We start from the raw sequence: 13,128 nt of genomic DNA, 5'->3' as shown, positions 1-13,128 counted from the left end.
AATAGAGGGAAGTGGCTTTGTGATTACATGTAGAAGATTTTTTTTTTCTGATGTTTTTTTGTAAGATTCAACACAAGTTAGCTATCTCCTGAAACTATAAAAACATTGTACCTTGGTGTCGAGTTATTTTTCATATGTAGCATTTTTTACATTTCTACCCCTTGCTTATTACATCACTCTATTAACGATTCAGCAAGCTGGCATCTCATGACACGCTGGATAGATTCCGATCAAAAATTAACAATAATTAACGTTAATGGTACCAGGTACAATAATTCAACTCAAAACATGCATTGAAATACAGAGATCAGAGGCACATAGGTGTATCTTATGTATATGTAATACACAGATAAAGGCTTCAATCTCTAACATCGCTCTTTTTAATAAGTCGCATCGAGGCTTAATAATAAAAAGGCAGACTTATTAATTGTTCCCATGATTTTATTTTTGCAATATAAAACTTGAGCGCTGATTTAAAATGCAAAACACGTTTTACAACAAATGTGCATTCAATTTTTTTTGTAAGACGTGTCGATCATAAATGTCAATGCACTCTTCAAACTGACCGTTTTAACCGTTATCGCCCATAAGTTTATGGCGTTTCCGCGAACGCTTTACGACCTAAGTATTGCAGTTGATCTACAAATGGACATTATTGAAGAACTATCATTAAACTTAGTGTATATGAACGCATTGCTGCATTATAAAATGCAAGGAAGGATTCGATGCCCTCGGCTATTGTTCGAAATAGTTATTTCTCAGACTTCCTTATAGCATCTTATTGATATCGCTCAGGTTGTCGTGCGATATTCAGACCACGACTAAAGTAAATTAGTTATAAATAATTTATAATTTATGGTTTGGATCGTTGGAGTATGTTACTGAACTTTTAAAACAGGATGCCTTCAGGGGATCTTAGCTGATCCGTAACGTTTATGTTGTCTGCGATGTTCTGATTTTGAATTTATTGAACAAAAGAACTGGCTAGTAAAGATATTGATGAGTTAGAATATGATGCTGGCAATAATTGAATTATGATAAAGACGATAAAAACAAAAGAAGTTCGCTCGAAAAAGTAAAAAACAAAAACGCATCAGAAAATGACGCTGCAATGGAAACTCGCTCGACCGTGCATCCCAGCGACGCGGGCTCAGTGACGCCCCCTCGTGACGTTAGTGTTCCGATAACGGATCCCAGAGACCTTGACTGGGAAGGTTTGAACTTTACCAGACCTGTGAATCATGCGCCGGTCGGCTGAATGGAAAGTATCTGCCTAACTCGTCTCCAATAGTACGGTTTTGATGTCGAGAGCGCTATAAATATGATTTAGGTTGCTCAAATTCCGTTTTTTATTCAATCTAATAGGATTAATGTATGTATTGTTGTTTTAAATGACAATGTGATATCATTATGCTTATTTGGGTATTTGAGAATCTAGAAAGAGAACTTAGTAACCCGTGCGAAACCGGAGCGAGTCGCTAGTTGTGATATAAATTGTAAATTATTACCAATGAAATCTATAAATGTAGAGTAGATACTAAGATAGTTATCTCACTCAATTAAAAACTAATATTTTTTCCTATCTGTAGTAACAAAGCCCGAGGCAGTAATATTTTGTTGGTTAATAAATAATAGCTTTTTTATTACAGCCACTTTCAGGCTCTTAACTATAACGACACAGACAAAAGTGATATTATCAAATTGGTTTGATGCATTTATACTGCAATGAGTTCTTACTTTAGTTAGGGAATAAGCCACACTGTTAATTTTTAATACATGTGTTGTAATTTTACAGAATAACCTTTAACTGGTCCAAAAATTGCATGAAACATCTGCGACTGACAATTTTTTAGTTTGTGGCACACACAACTAACTACATAAACAATTTATTGTTGTCCCAAAACGACTAATAGCACGAAGCGGCATAACAAAGTGTACAATGTGTCATTACAGCGTTCAGTGATTGTTTATTTGCATAACCATTTCTATAAAGGGTGTTACCACAAATGAAGCTGTAATCCTAGGTCGGATTGCACGCGGATGCGAAATCCAGACATTGTCTATTACTTCGAAATGCCATCGGTTAAACGTGGGAGATTCACATTTTGCCGGCAATCATGGTTATGGTTATGTAAGGTTATCTTTGTCACGTATTTTTGTACTTGTAACAAAGGATTCACTTGCTACAAGGAAGTTGCGGTTGCAATTAGAGGTACGTTTTACATTATTAGGTTTGAAAGTCGGTCTTTATTTCCAAAAAATGTATGTATATACCTACTTGGCGACTGGACTAGTATGTGAATGTGACCGACATATTTGCTGAATATCACCGACCCAACCGTTATGCTCAGAATAATCTGCGTGTATAAATTGCTCATCGTTTATGACAGGTCAGATACATTATTTAAATCTAATACATGAATGAGACCAAAAAGGTTAAAGATAAGAGTTAAATGTGTTTACAAGATTCCTTTGGATGGAAGAGAAGAGATAGAGGGCCTTTTATTGCTCAGGAAATGAAATGCAATTCTTTCCAGGAATGTCTCATGTAAGCTCGTTAAAGTTAATGAAGAATACTGAACATAAAAGCTCTACAGGGTGACTTTTAAATCATTGGCATCCTTTTAAACTAAGACTACTCATGGTACACAGTACATTCCCTGAATATGAGACAAATCCAATGAGTTAAAATTTCAAAAATTAAAACCTTGTGCTTGTACAGACGACAGCATAAACTAAACACTTTGGCATCTTATTTCGATGTAGTAGGCGTTAATATGCAACAAAAATGTATAGTCTGATGTGTTGTTAACTTTACAATCGTTTTAAAACTCTTTTTATGAGCACACTAATACAAACAAATAGTAAAATAAAGACAAAAAAAACTCATTCGATTTGTCTCATATTCAGAGAATGTACTATGTATCATGAGTAGAGTCTTAGTTTTAAAGGATGCCAACGATTTAAGTCACCCTGTATAAACGGTAATCTTGCCTATCTTGAAGCAATAGAATTTCAATTACTCTTCACTGAAAAGTAAAAGTGAAACGGGTGTCCATGATTTAATAATTATTTATGGCATTCTAATTTTATAGCTCGTCGGCGACAGAATTCATTAGTAACGTCACCTTTTTAATTTCGCTTGTCAGTTGACTTGTCATTACAAGCTTAATTTTGTTAGCGCTCTTAAGGCGATTAGAGTCCTCAATCCGCGTCAAATGGGCATTTTGTAAAGCCTACTCCTCTTTTACTGCTGGTCAGAAATATTTGAAAAAAATATATGTTATACAACAGTTCAAGGACTACATTTGTGACGTTTGAATTTTCGCTACGTCTCTTTGTTTTGGATTAAAAAAATAAATACGGGACATCGATTTTTTACTTAAATTCCCTACTCCTCCAAAACGGCTATGTTAATTTAAAAGATTTTTGCACGAATAGATTGGGAATTCTTTAATCTTTAAATAACACGTTGCGTTTTTCAATCGAACATTACTTTCATTCATAAATTTTACTTTTGATAAATTCCGAACGTTTTGCTGTTGAGGGGGCCTTCGCGGGGTGCGGGCGGCAGTCGGCCGCTGGCCTTCAGACGGGGAGGTTGTGTCACTCGCTGCAAACTGACATTAGCGATCAAAATGATTTTTTTCTTTGGCTGAGTTGCACCACCTGACGTGACCTAACTTTGACCGTAGCTTTGGCGATAACCGGTGTTTTTTGTATGGAGTTAGACAGACTTTTGACGCTTGTCAAAGTTGAAGTAAGATGGTGCAACCCAGCTTTTGTTCCACAATAGATTTTATGTCAGAATTGTTCATAGAGTACGTGCAGTCAGACGATACAATTGAATTATGACGCGCTCAGACGCTATTTTCTACCTCAATAGAATCTATTAGTGTAAAAAAACTATAATTGACTCCAAAACAACTGCACTAGATAAATACAAGTAGAAAAATTATTACGTTCTTTATTTACTAAGCCTTTGCAATCAGTATCCAAATTAGGAGCTAGTCAGAATCTGTAACTTAATCGATTTACGTGAAGAAAACAATTTATATTTTTCATACTTATTAGAATTCGATTTTCAATATGTTTCTTCGCGAAAATACCACAATTAAAAATAACACCTGTAACGCCCCTGGGTCTGCGGGTGTCTATGGGCGACGGTAATCATTTACCAACAGGTGATCCGTTTGCTCGTTTGCCTCCTGTCACATTAAAAAAAATTAAGATAAAGTCGTATTGAATTGTTCTATAGAGCTTATTAAAAATTTTGGATACAGATTACAAAATTAGCCATTTTCGGAGTCGGTGGCAGCCTACCTTTTGGTGATTCGTTTTGGAGTTGGTTTTAATTTTTAGTGAAATTAATTTATTTCATGCCTTTAGTAGACTATAGGTACTCAGTAGACCTTGTTGTTGCCACTGAAGGTGCATAGGTACTCAGTACATTGATACCATATTTTTCATGTTAAGTGCAAATAAACTTCCCTAAATTACCAAACCATGAAACGTACCTATATTATTAAAAAGTTTCGCAGATAAAAACTGAAATCCTCTTATAAGGTGATGAATTGAGCTTGTTTTAAAAAAAATCTTTTTATTTATGATGGGGAATTTACTGCGGCGTAGTAGCAGAGATTTTCCGTTTGTAGATCGTAATAATTTCGAAGAATAGGGATGTTTCGTGGATAAAGATGATTTAAAGAGATGAAGCGCACCAAAGTTCAGAATATGAGGCACATGACGTCAAGGCATGCTTAAAAATGTGGCGATTTGTGTCGTCACGCGGAATTTCATCGCATCATATCTTCGTAATTACTTGTTTAATTGACATCATTAAATCCTGTGTCCAATATTTTTTGATAATGTAAAATTGACGTACCAAAAGTCTTTTTTAAAGAAACTAGCCTATTCCTATGGCCACATTCCAGCTCCATCATCAGACCCTGCAGTTTCCCTTAGAGAATTGAAGACTCATGATTTTCAAAGTAGCGTACTTACATAACATTAGGTACTTGCTTATACAGGGTGTCCCAAAATCAATGGATAACCCTTCAACCATCGATAGGCCTCGCCATGGTCTCCCTAACGTCCAATTTTGACCCCAGTAAAAATATGACCGTTTTCAAGATTTTTAAGTTTTTGTGCATTTTTAGAAAATTGTAATGAAATTATTTAGGTATAATAATAAATAAATACAAATCAAACGAGCCTAAACTCAATGGAATCGTTTAATCCCGGAGTTGCTATGGGGCCACTGGCATTCCAGCTCTACCATCAGATCAGCTCCATGTCATCACAATATTGCATTGTCACCCGAATTACCTACATGTATATCCGAAATTTTAACTCAATCAATTGATGAAGGATTTCTAATAAAAAGACAATACATTTTCAGTTTATTCTTCATAAGTGACACAGAGAGAATGACAATAGACAAAAGCAGAAACATTTGCTTTTTTAGGCCATAGACAATACTAGGTAGGTACTAATGCGTTCCAATAGGGATGATGACTGGGTAATGAAATCGAAATTCTATTTAGTACGTCAGACAGATAATTAGAAAATATTAGACTCATATTTTTTATTTTTTCCATAATCGAATAATTACAGTATTATATTGAGTTGAAATGTCGCGTGACGTCACATTTGAGTAAAAATTCTACTTAAGCGTGGCGTATCGCGCCATTTCAACTCGATGTAGCACTGTTATTATTTAATTATGAAAGAAAATAAAAAATATGAGTCTAATATTTTCTAATTATCTATCTGGCGGACAAATAATTGAAATTTTGTCATCTAGCCTAGTTGTCGTCAGGAAGTTGGTCTAACTAATTCAGCTTGCATGATTCCACCCGAACAAACATTTATGTAATTACCTACATACATCATAAATTGCAAGCTAAATAAAAGCTTGTAATAAAGTCGTTTTTGTTCAAATTTCGAGAACGACTGAACCGACAAAAGCATTAGAAAATTTACGAAAAATAAAATAAAATTTTATCCCGTACAAAATGTTCATGGATTTTGTTATTTTTATTAAATACCTTTCTTTACGCCTGAGTTAAATGACACCGACATCAAGGTTCATCAATTTAAGTTTAAAATAATAGGCAGTAATGTATGAAGAAAGAGCTTCTATTCTGTATCTACCTATGCCCGTGTATTTTTGATCGGTGTCAAATCGGAGTTTTTGGTGCGGGGTACGCGGGTGTTGCTCGCGGCGTGAAGGTCAAACGCCCAAGGTCATTGAGGACTCTAATCGCCTTAAGCATTTTTTTTTGGTTTCTAAAATCAATCATACCAATTTATATGAAATGACAGTCGGTTTTGAAAACGAGTTTTTGTAGTCGAGTATTGATTGAGATACTTGGTTAGGTAATTGCTTTAGGGGATGAAACTTAAAGTTGGCTCTACAAAACGTAATGTGAAAGAAAGCTGGTAGCGCCTGTAGATAATATTTTCTATTGTGTCTTTACGGACACCTTCTTTTTGCGAAGGTTGATTTTGTCTACACTAATATTATAAAGAGGAAAACTTTGTTTGTTTGGTTGTAATGAATAGGCTCAAAAACTACTGGACCGTTTTTAAAAATTCTTTCACCATTCGAAAGCTACATTATCCACGAGTAACATAGGCTAAATTTTATTTTGGAAAAAAATAGGGTTCCGTAAAATATGTAGATAATGTAGTCCACGCGCGCGAAGCCGCGGGCGGAAAGCTAGTAGTAAATAAAAACACCTAATTATAAAGAGTATGTAAACGTACTCTTTGCTTCTTTTTATTCTTATTTAAAAGGGTCAAAGAAGTGAAAGGGCCAAACTTGAAAAGTAAGTGGACAATGAACATGGTTTGACCTTAATATTTGACCTTAAAATCTTGAAACTTTGGGAAATACTGTTATCTATCCCATTATTAATATTATGCCATTTGGATGTAAATACTCTAATTTTTGTGATTTATTTTTTTGCTAATTTAATAGGGTTGTGCGTTGCCATGCACTGTAGTGGAATGTCCAATGTTCTTAAACACTTAGGGTGGGTTGCACCATCTTACTTTAACTTTGACAAACGTCAAAAATCTGTCAAACTCCATACAAAAAGCACCGGTTATTGTTATAGTTACGGTCAAAGTTAGGTGGTGCAACTCAGCCTTAATATCCTTGAGTAGACCACACCTTGCGACAAAAAATGAGTCCAGACTTCGGCAACTGTTGGAAACAAGAGAACGCGAACGGCCGATAAAATTCCTTTGACGGAAATGTCACTGGGTTACACAGAATCCAATTTAAGTTTTTGCCCGTTTAACACGAGGCGTTAATAATGTAACCTATAAATAGCAGACAAACGTGAGACAACTAGGCTTGACTCGTGTTGCGAAGTTGTCGATATTTTCACTATCAATGGTCGACCTCGAAATATATTCAGGCAGGATATCAATTGTTTTATTCGATAGGGTATTTTGAGCAATAAACTGCTAGAAATAACAAAAAAAAATCTATCGATCCTACCATCTTGGTTTTGGTTAATGCTTTTAGAAAAATACAATAATATCGAGACTTTCGATCTTTTTACTTTCAACTAATGGAGAGTATCGATCGGACGTAAAACTATCGCTAGTATCGTTACTGTACACATGGCAATACTATCGATACTATTAGATTGGCCTTTACTATCGATATTGGACTGCCGATAAAACAACACTAGGCTTAACTATCGCTCACCATACCACGCCTTCGAGCCGACAGCACGTCTGGAAATACCTTGTAAAAAATGCGTTCACAATCTACTACCGTCATATCAAGGTAATGAATTATTTATATAATAAAACGATATGTTTACGCCACGATCACTGATAACTATCTTACACGAACAATATGGAAATTATAATAAGCTGACCATAATTTTAAAGTCAACAAAAGTCTGTTGATATACTCGTACCTAGGTGAAAATTGCTTGAACGTTGAAAAGGTGCCTGAACTTTAAGCTATTTATCTTTTATTTCCAGTGAGCAGAAACAGCGCCTTAACTGTATTTTTATGACCCGTTCAAGATCTCACATAGCCAGCAGAAAGAGATTGTTTTCAGATGCTATGGCTGTTAAAGCCTTTGTGGCATTGACACCGTCCAGTTAGCCAGACTGATTTAACTCTATTTTCTGAATGGCGGTTAAAAGATCAGCCTCTCGATGGTTTATGGCCCGTTTAAATCAACTGTTCAGTGGACAAACAAAAGGACTTATAGGATTGTTAACGCATTGTAAATTGTCCGAGCGTATTGATCGAGATCAAACCGTTAGGTTAGGAGCCGGATAATAGGATCTTAAGCCTTTTGTATGGGATATTTAGTGTGTAAACATGCACGTAAAGTTATTTTATGACTCAAGTATTGTACATACTACATAATATCGTCTCCGCAAAGGTGAGCTCTCACTTTTGATTTATCTATGGCCTCAAAACGATAGCTGGCAGAAGCTGAATTAATTTTGTAGACACAGACCGTGATCCCTGAAAAAATCGTATCTTATATCTAAATGTTTAACTGTTTATTTATCTATCTCTAGATCCATACATACAGGTACTGCCTTATCTCTACATTCCTATCTATTAAGGATAATATGAGTCAAATCAGTTCACATACAGCTATTTTAAGACAAAGTAATTCCGAACAAAAAACTCGGCAAACCTGATTTGATTGCATCCCTTGCAGCATATCTGGAATGAATTTTATCGCTCTGCGCGGGCGCAAGGAGTTTACTATCGACAACTTTAATAGAATCGTGTTCGGGTACTAATCGTAACGACTATGTCTTGCTCCTACCATTCCGTCGAAGTTACTGCCCACTGCTGAAGGTTTATTAGCATTAAAAATACTATTTTTGCAGTTGAATAAAGTTGTAAAGCGAACTGTTTAAGATTACTTGGAATGGACTTGTATAGAGCAGGTGAGAATATAAGATCTTTTATTTTCAATGGTGACTCAGACTTGAATATAACTAGTCGTATAACAGTTTGAATGTGGTATTAACGGTTCGTAAATGTAAAGCGAATCGTGAATCTATAAAAATGTTCTCGTGCATAATTTCGCGGTTATCTTTTTTCTTTTCAACACTGGTCTTAAAAGGCTTATTTATTGCAACGTGCGTGCTAAATATGTTATTTGGCAACATAGGTTAAATAGGTACTACAAAACAATACAGTCAATAACTGAAACTGCTCTTGCATAAGAATGACTGTGAACCGTAGACGTACAACGCGTGAGACGAAAACGAAATTCGTGAGTGATGTATTACTTTTTGACACGTTTGCAAGTATTCATCATTGTGTGACAACAAAACTTGCTACTTTGTGTGCAATGATGGCGAAATAAGTTTTAGGACTGAGTTTAGTAGATGTATTACATTCACAACAATACTTTTTCAAATCGAGCTTATACAAAGAAAAAGTTTTAGACGAATCAAACACAAGTCATCTAATCATCTTCTTTGCCTGGCCGATTCCCATTTTATTTGGCGTCGGCCCTACTTATCATGCGTCTCCAGGCGGCTCGGTCCTGGGTCGTCTCTTTGTAGACTTGGGCTTCTTAGACAGCATACAACACAAGTTATCTTATTTAATTATTTTGCAATATTTTTCATCAATTAAATTTTAAGGTCTCTGTTCTTTTCTTATTTTGCCTTGCTCGTTCCGTTTCCCAGCCTTTTAAACTTTTAAACTATAATATTCGTGTCGCCGCGCCGATATGTTTGCTACAGTTATGTGCCTTTGTAAATAAACGTTGTAAACTGTAATGCATTACGAATGTATTTGCCTAGTTACAATGTTATCATTATCAGTGTTACGAAATTCATAAATGTCAATTTGGCCATTGCGACTCGATTATTCATCGTGACCAAAGGTTGTATCGATTAATCCAGAGCCTCATAATGGACAGTACTCGCTGAAGTCGACACGCTTGATTTCTCTGGTTTCGAACTTATATTCGACTGGCTTTTGCCTGTGACTTCCCCTGTGGCCCTTTGTAGATTCCGGTTGTCAAAAACACAGTAGTAATTGTAATGATATTTCAACCCTATTTCGGATGGTTTTTGGAATAATAGCTATCCTATGCTCTTCTTAGACTCTTAGAGGATATCAAACTATATCCGTTCCAAATTTCACCTGAATCGGTGTACGTAAGTGTGAAAAGGCAATAGACAGACAATTACTTTCATATAATATTAGCATGGTTGTGGATGTAGTTTATTTATTCAACCTGTTCGTGTTTAGTTGACCGATTTGGGCCAAGCTACTCCCATCGCCCACGCGGTGGCGAAAGCCCAGCACACAACGACACACAATTCTGATCTCTATTCCATTGAATATAAAGACACAAAAGACCGATAACTAGAGTACTATTGTGCAAATAATGAGAAGTGCTTTATTATGTTTTTTGTTCTACGATTCGTCCCCTACATGACTTGATTCACTGCATAGTTGAATCGATTTCTTATACAGTTACATTGATGTCGAAAGGCTGAATCGATTGTTGTATTCTCAGAAGCTGGTTTGAGTCTTCAATCAGTCTAGTTTTTATGTCATTGATAGGTTTTTGCCTAAACTGATAAATCTATTTCGAGCCTTAAAACGGATATAAAAATGAATAGACCTTTATGGATCGATGTTTTTATCAAATATGTTTTACATAGATCATCAATCATTTGTTTTGTCTCTATCGCCATGTCGATTTGTCTAGTTAAAAATATTGTAAATGAAGCGATCCACTTAAGACCGAATCTGATCAGTGAGTCACGTGTCTCGGAGACCGGTTCCCACACCCACTCTGCGCCTACGCAGCGGTCAGTTGACATCACTTATGCAAGGGGTGCCATTTTACTTTACTTTATTCGTTGCATAAGTACTGGCGATTTGCACCTGAATGTGTTGAAATGCTTTTTTTATGCTAATTAGAATTGCTGCTTTCGCCAATTGACTGTTTGAAATATGACTGTAGCTAGATCAGTTTTGCACACTTTTTTAACCACAAGCACAAAATTAATTCTACACTGGACAAACTGGACATGAGTAGAACCAGACAGACACACAAGCGTTTATTCTTTCATTAGTCCTACAATATTTTCTAATTTAAATAACTTCGGAACTTCAAAATTGTTTTTTGGGTCACATGTGGTGAACACAAAAGCTTATTTGCTTAATATCTAGTGAGATTGATCAGATTGAGAATCTGTAACCTTAACTATGGCTTAACGTGATTAAGTACCTACCTACTGACTGAAAAAGTTCAGCCATTTTAGCTTTAGAATAGGCGCGTAAATAAAGTTCAATGATCATGTTATAATATGTATTAGCACTCATTTGCAAAAGTTGTCTGTCCTTTTCCGTAACGACTGAAGATTCCAATGAAATCCAACAAAAGGTACCGTTAAATTGGAAATCCTAAAGTGACGCCCACGCTCCTCAATCACATCATTTCTCGTGAACACTCGTATGTGACAAAACCATATACGGACACACCGCAAACTGAGCAGTCCCTAATTATCCAAGGTGATTGCAGCTCCATTTGACTCCGAATAAGGCACCATCAATTGCGCGTGTTTGGTGCATCTGTTTTATTTGTTTTGCCAATCGAAAACAATACGGCTCGAACAAATATTTAATTGGCAAAGCTAATTGTCGACCGTTCCATTGTCTCGGATTCTTTCTAACAATCGGCATTGTAGTCGGACAATGTTGGGAGCTGACCTCAAGGAACACCGATGCCTTTTTGTGACCATCTAGGAAGAGATCCGATCTCGTACGTCGACACCGGAGGTACAAAAACTGAATAATGATTTTTTGTACTGACTCTACATTTCTTTTTGCAAAATCGCGCTTAACAAAACTACTTAAGGTGCTAATGTTTAACTTCATTTGCCGTCGTACTTAGAAGTGGAATTACGTGACGGAACAAATGACTGCTTGATAAAGACTTAACTTTTTTGAGTCATTCTTTTTCATTCATGCGTGTGTTCACACCGGTCTAATAAGTATTTACCATTCCTTTAAATATATTATGTTAACGACTCTATTATTATTCCTAACGTTAGATTTTTTGTTTGGTTTTTAATCTAAGTTTAATGAGCAAAAAGCCGTGGATAAAATTAAATGTCCCAGTTGTGTTGTGGTGTAGAGTAATACTAAAATAATTTGACTTCAATTTTTATTTGCAGGTCCCTAATTGACTAATAGCAATAGCATCTATAATATACGTCTATACTTAGACCATAATAGCCATTGATTTTCTCTTCGCCTTTGTAAAAACGTCGCCGACAATTTATAATAATAATTTCACCCGCAAAAACAACAATAAGTCCACACGTGTCTTGTTAGAGTTAATTCAGATAATGTACAGTTGAGCACATTATGTACGTGTGTTTCTTGAAAAATCGCTTCTATTTCATACCACATAAGTCGCCAGTATTTAGTCTTGTGGCTAGTTTCTCGTTAGTAACAACTTGCTTTTGTTGCAGATGGACAACTGGAACAGATAATTTGAGTAATGCGAACACATCGGAATTGTAACTGCTGGGTAAGTGCTGCTGAGTTCTTTATTTTTTGTACAACAACAGACAGGTTCATATTAAGGGTATAAAGGCATCTTCACACGACCGCGAACGTGTTTCATTTGTTTTCTTCAACACTGCTTGTATGCTCTTAACAATTGTATGCAGTATGCAGTGGTTCTTTAAACATAGTATGCATAGGGAACGCCCCGCGCCCGTCCCTTGGGTGGAGGAGGATATACCTTAACAGTAGCCACGCCTAAAACGATTGTCCATCAGACAGAAGTGACAGAACATTTCTTACTTCTGAATATGATGATTGTTGTATTGACACAGCATAAGTTCATTCAAGCTCTTAAACTAGTTCCTAAATACACAAAAGTTATACCTTATTAGCATTAAAAAAAAACTTCTTCATCAGAAAGTGAAATTAGCGGCAATGCTATAGTAAAAAATAATAATTCACGCTACAGAATCGTATGCATGCGAGTACGTATGTACTTTTTACGTAACTTAATAGGCGGTTTTGCTCGACACATCGTTTTGCGATTAACCACGCGCACTTAACGTTTAATAGCTGTTACA

The 13,128-nt window shown here is 35.9% G+C and overlaps 1 protein-coding gene across 1 annotated transcript in view; it reads left to right on the top strand.

Moving 5' to 3' along the window:
* The window catches only part of LOC135076666 (cadherin-99C), a 170,067-nt gene that overhangs the window by 87,436 nt on the left and 69,503 nt on the right, over nt 1–13,128 (top strand). Inside the window, exon 3 of the mRNA XM_063971086.1 lies at nt 12,511–12,569. The gene's annotated coding sequence lies outside the window, so the exon portion shown is untranslated. The remainder of the gene's footprint in view (nt 1–12,510; nt 12,570–13,128) is intronic.

This window comes from Ostrinia nubilalis, chromosome 12, assembly GCF_963855985.1.
Source record: "Ostrinia nubilalis chromosome 12, ilOstNubi1.1, whole genome shotgun sequence".
Taxonomy (NCBI): Eukaryota; Metazoa; Arthropoda; class Insecta; order Lepidoptera; family Crambidae; genus Ostrinia; species Ostrinia nubilalis.
The sequence above is the reverse complement of the archived record's forward strand: the minus strand, read 5'-3'. Positions and strand labels throughout refer to the sequence as shown.